General features: G+C 47.2%; 1 pseudogene; it reads right to left on the reverse strand.

Annotated features, from left to right (window-relative positions):
• Positions 1-1,131: 1,131 nt before the first annotated feature.
• LOC129693880 (U2 spliceosomal RNA) lies at positions 1,132-1,235 on the reverse strand (annotated as a pseudogene).
• Positions 1,236-5,786: the final 4,551 nt, after the last annotated feature.

A 5,786-nucleotide genomic window follows, 5' to 3' on the forward strand; every position in this document is an offset into this window, starting at 1 on the left:
CAAATGGTAGCACTTTAGGGTCCCAGTACTGGCTGAATGGCAGCCTTCCACATGTAGTTCAGGTCATATTGCATATTACTAAACAGAGCTAGTGCGTCTTGATGGTCTTTGGTTACCTACGTTTGGTGCAGGGTGCGGGTGTATGCTATGATGCCTTCCATCAATCCCTTTAAGGTTCTCTGGATCTTGAGGTCCTGGTTCCTGATGTTCATCCCCATATGCTGCCAAATGCATTGGTTTACACTGGGCACCTGTAATGCCTCACCGTTGCCAGGTGGCAGATGTCTGGCCAGTCTCTGTAAATATTTCTTGTTGGCGTTTGTGGCCAGACATATAGTAATACTATTGCCATCCTGGATCCAAGTCTACCCATGTTTGACTTGGTTAAAGTAATCAGCCACCATGTCCAGCAGAGTCCCTGCTGTGTTAGGATCATGGGACGTTGTTTTACCAGGCTCTGGCCCATCAGGGTCCTGCCTACTCTTTTTTATAGAGTTAGAGATCTCTAGGGTCCCGCACGGGGTACCCATGTGGGGCTTACCTCCTGCCCACTTGTCTTTTGTTCTGCGGACCCCTCTTGCAGGTCAGCCCAGAACTGACCCACAGTGCTCCCCTCTGATGGTGTAGAAGCATTGTGCAGCCCTCAAAAAAGGTACTGCTGCGGGTTTATCACGTTGGAGGAAGGCTCCATACACCACTTCTTCCTCCTCCAGCGCTCTCGGCGCTGGTCGCCGGCGGTTATGCAAAGTCGGACCCTTCTGAGTACCTTGTTTGATTTGTGTCTAGCCTTACCACTCGGCCGCATGGCTCTGGCCGGTGCAGGCCCGACATTGGGCACACCTGATCCCACTACAGTTGATTCAAGTGCCGCTGGCTGCTGCTGGCTGCCCGCTGCTCCACGGTCCTCCTTCTCCAGCTTTGTCCTTCCTTCCGTGGAGTGGATATGGCCGGTGTGGAGGACATCTGGCACAGCTGATTCCACCTAGTCCATTTCTTTAACCCGGCTCCAACGCTCTCAGCGCTCCTGGCTGCTCGTTTATCTCAGACCGCTGGGACCGACCCCGGTACCCACGGTACTGGTCTCTTGCGGTCGTTTCAGCCGGTCAACCCCACTCTAATGCCCTCAGTTCTGGGGACTCCTGCTTATATGGTCCTTAGATAAGGGACGTATCAGATTTAAAACTGATAATAAACAGCTACTATAGTTGATCTTAGCCAAAAGGCCAAGAAGCGATCACTCTAACTAAAAAATCCGCTGGGACCGACCCCGGTACTCACATTACTGGTCCCTCACGGTGGATTGCAGCCAGTCAACTGCACTGCAATGTCCTTGGCCTCGGCGCTGGCCGTTAGCGCTGCTTCAAGCCAGACTCGCTTCCAAAGCGAGACTGGCATACTGCCCCAGAAATGAATTTGCCCCCTGTTGCGGGAGCGAAGTCGGGCACAAGTGTTTTCCCCTCCGGGAGTCGAAGTGCCTTTGCTGCTCCTGCCATTGTCGGCTGCCGCTGCCGCTGCTGGCTGCCGTTGCTGTTCTCCTGCCGGCTGCCTGCACTCCGCGGTCTTTCTGCAGCTTACATGGACCCGGTCCATGTCTGCACCTAAAGGGTAAGTGGAAGGAAACGCAGAGTCTCTTACCTGCTGTTCCCGACTTTTAATTTTTTCCCCTGGTGAACGTCGTTCCCTCCGTGTCGGGTTCGAGCCGCTCGGACCGACCCCGGTGTTTACGGGGCTGGTCCTTCTGTTCCTAGGGACCCGCTAATTTTAAAAAGTGCCAGAGCCCTAATACAACCCACTGTTTTGTGGGTTGTTGGCTCTGTTTTTCCCTCCACCCCGTATGGGGTGAAGTTGGCACTCGCTCCCGTTATGGGAGAGTGGTGCCGACTTCCGTTGCTGGCTGACTGCTGCTGTAGAAACGGCAGCTCGTCAGCCTTCCTGGAAAGAATAAGAAAAAGGTAAGGAATTTTCTTACCTGTTCCACAGCCCCAGGCCCATGTAGCGTCGGTCTTTGGGGCTGTGTCGGCTCCGGAGTGCTCCCTTGTTGATATTTTCTTCCCGGAGCTGAAGTCGCACGAAATCCCGCTAAGGGAGACTGTCGTGCCACCGGCCGTTGCTGGCTGCCTGCTGTCCTTGTCGGCGCTTGCAGACTTCTCCCCCGCCAGCTTCCAACAGCCTTCTGTAGAAAAAAGGTAAGTAAAGAACGATGTTCACTTACCTTACTGTTGCAGGTTCGAAAACCCCGCCGTTCCTCCCGACAATGACGAGTTGCAATGCGTTAGCGTAATGACACGCATGCGTTGTAAGCGGGTTCTTCACGAAGTCACTCACGTGACTCCGAAGTAAAACTGCACACAATACTCCAGGTGTGGCCTCAACAGGGCCCTGTACAACTGTAGAAAGGGCTCTTTGCTCCTCAACTAAACTCTCACTATGAAGGTCAACATGCCATTAGCTTTCTTCATTGTCCGCTGTACCTGCATGCTTACTTTCAGTGACTGATGTACAAGAACACCCAGGTCTTGTTGTACTTCCCATTTCCCTAACCTGACACCATTCTGATAATAGAGTGCTGGAGTAACACCTTATACTTACCTCTGTGTCTCCCTCTCCTGTGACTCACAGTCTGAAGAAGGGTCTCGACCCCAAACGTCGCCTATTCCTTCTGTTCATAGATGCTGCCTCACCCGCTGAGTTACTCCAGCACTTTTTGTCTACTTCAGTCTGAAGAAGGTTCTTTATCACCAGAGATGCTGCCTGTCCCGCTGAGTTACTCCAGCATTTTGTGTCTGTCTGTGGAAGACTTGTATAGGGGACATTTTTTGGATCACGACCCTTCTTCAGACATGAAACATTGCCTATCCAAATTGACCAAAGATGCTGTCTGCCAAAGATAGGCACAAAGTGCTGGGAGAAAAATATGCGCAACCTTTCAGTAGGTATGTTATAATAACTGATAATTTATTTCAGTTCTCTTAAATTTTAAGAAAGTTATCGGCTTTTAAATGTTCTCGGTCACAGCTTTTGTATTAAGTCAATGAAAAAGCAATAGGGAACAAGATGACAATTTCCGAGTATGAAAAAGGCCATAAAGTTTTTAATACTGAAGATATGAAAGTGAATTAGGTGTCAAATTAAACTTCTTTTTATGCTTTATCTGATGGGATAAATTTTTTTATTGATTTTTTATTGATTTTTTATTGATTTTTAAAATCTCAAAATGTTGTAACATTGCTACTTTCAGGTCAGGACACTTGGCTACTTGTCAAACTTTGAGTTGAGAAATGTCATTCTGGTTTTAGTTATCTATTTATTATTGATGTTTAAGAACTGCAGATGCTGGAAAATCAAAGGTAGACAAAAACGCTGGAGAAACTCAGCGGGTGAGGTAGCATCTATGGAGCGAAGGAAATGTGCAATGTTTCGGGCCAAAACCCTTCTTCAGACTCCCTTCTTCAAACGTTGCCTCTTTCCTTCGCACCATAGATGCTGCCTCACCCGCTGAGTTCCTCCAGCATTTTTGTCTACCTTCCCTTTTATTGATAGCAGTATGAATATTGACATCTAACATCAAGTAACCCTCACATCCCCTCTCTCTCCATCCCTCCCCCACCCAAGTCATATGAGAATCAGTCATCTTGTTGAATCTTATTGTCTGTAACTTAATTTCACCTCACCCACAGCTAACAGTGGCCTGTTTCCTTTAACATTGTCAATTTTATTGCATATCTTGAGCATCTGCTTTGTTCTGTCATTTTCACATCGCCATTTTACTTCCCAATGGCAGTGTCCTGCGCAGTTTGCTGGCATTTAGCGTTGGCGGAATCAGGCCCAATGGCGATGTCTCATATCCTGATGTTACGCCACCAATCTACCCATCTACTGACGGACTTTCTCTTCCCTCACGAGCTGCAGCTGCAGATTTACCCCTGGTTGTGTCTCCAGCTCCCTCACCCACACACTCGGTGCCCCGCTCGCCTGCCTCACTGTGTTTGTCTCCCAGGTCCCCAATGCTTAGGTATGTTGCAAAGCCTACCTGAAACGTCGTTGAAAATCTGCCCCAGCCCGTGTGTGTGATTTTGGCGCTGTTTTGAGGGGGCGGGTTTAAAACGCGATTTTTACTAGGCTGTTGCAATCAAAAATGTTCAGCCTAGTAAATCATTAACGAAAAATCGCTGAAAGACCCCGTCGCAAAAGGTAATATTAGTTTTTATGGCCTTGTATAATAGTTATAGTAGTTTAAAAATCACTCTCTAAACCCGCGACCTCTCGCAGCCCCAGGGTTTTATAAAGCAAACAATTAAAGGTATGTACCTTATTTTTACATTAAAAGGGGTTTCTTTAGAACTCTTTATACAAGTTTAATATTGCGTGTAGCTCATTTTCGCCCCATTATATCCCGCAGTATTTTTCTGGGCATTTGAGGGCACAAATCTACCGCAATGTGAACGTTCTAAACCAGCGCGTTCCACAGGAACCCACTGGAAAGCTGATTTTAATTTACAGCAATTGAACACTAAATTCCTTCCATTTGGCCTATAAATTAATGTAAATGAGATTTCAAAATCATGTTTTATTGTGAATTATTTATGAATATTATTTGGACACTTGGGCTATTTAAAAATGTTAATCATTTATTAAGAAATGGATAGATGTTTAGATCTAGTAATTGAAATTTGAAATTTGCTACACTTGGGTAACTAACTAATTATATGTTTTAATTTCAGGTCATCCAAGTTAGATTATTTTATATTTGTTTCAGAATGGTTCAATCTACGATAACTGAAAATGTCATTCAGTTCTCTTAATTTTTAAGAAGGTTATGGCCTTTTGACAGCACACGATCACAGCTTTTTTGTTATGTCCATAGAAAATCAATAGGGAACAAGATGCTAATTTCCGAGTATGAAAATGGCCATAACTTTTTAAATACTTGAGATATGAAAGTGAATTAGGTGTCAAATTAAACTTCTTTTAATGCTTTATATGATGGGATAAATTACAGACTTGATTTTTTAAATCTCAAAATTTTGTAACATTGCTACAATGCACCCGCCGCACGGGACCCCGACATTCTCGCCGGTGAAGGGAGGAGATGTGGATCTGTACCGTACGTGCGCGGGACGGGTTTGTAGGCCGACCCTTAAATACAAATAATTTGTTTGAACCACCTGAATTCCCTTGTATGCGCTGTTAGCATTTTCGGTCACATTATTCATCAGTCAGCACCTAGTAACGCGAGTGATGTGGGGGGGGGGGTGGGGGGCGTCCGCAAGTGACGTGTGGGGGGGGGGGGACCGCGAGCGATGTGGAGCAGCAACCAGCGGGAGGGACCAAAGACGAGGCCGGAGTCCTGGTCAGGGCCAAGATGAAGCGGGGCCGCGCTGGCCGGCCGGTGAGTGGGGGGGTTGTGTGGGGGTTGGGGGGGGAGGAGGCCCCGGTGGATTGGGGCCCTGGGGTAGAGAGTGGGAACCCAGGGGAGGAGAGAGAGAGACAGAGAGACAGACAGACAGAGAGAGAGAAAAGCAGGAATATGGGGGAGAGATGAGGTCCGCTCAGTCACCATAGTTATAGTAAATGGGAAAAACATACAACGGAGGCCCTGCATGCGGAATTTTGTCGGAACATCCTCCGTACCCAAAGGAAAACACCAACAAACGCATGTAGGGCGGAACTAGGTGGATACCCACTGATAATAAATATCCAGAAAAGAGCACTACATTTTTGGAATCACCTTAAATCTAGCCCCCCAGATACCCTCCAGTTTAAAGCCCTTCAAACACAAGAAGGGA

The sequence above is a fragment of the Leucoraja erinacea genome, unplaced genomic scaffold (genome assembly GCF_028641065.1).
Source record: "Leucoraja erinacea ecotype New England unplaced genomic scaffold, Leri_hhj_1 Leri_457S, whole genome shotgun sequence".
NCBI classification, from domain to species: Eukaryota; Metazoa; Chordata; class Chondrichthyes; order Rajiformes; family Rajidae; genus Leucoraja; species Leucoraja erinaceus.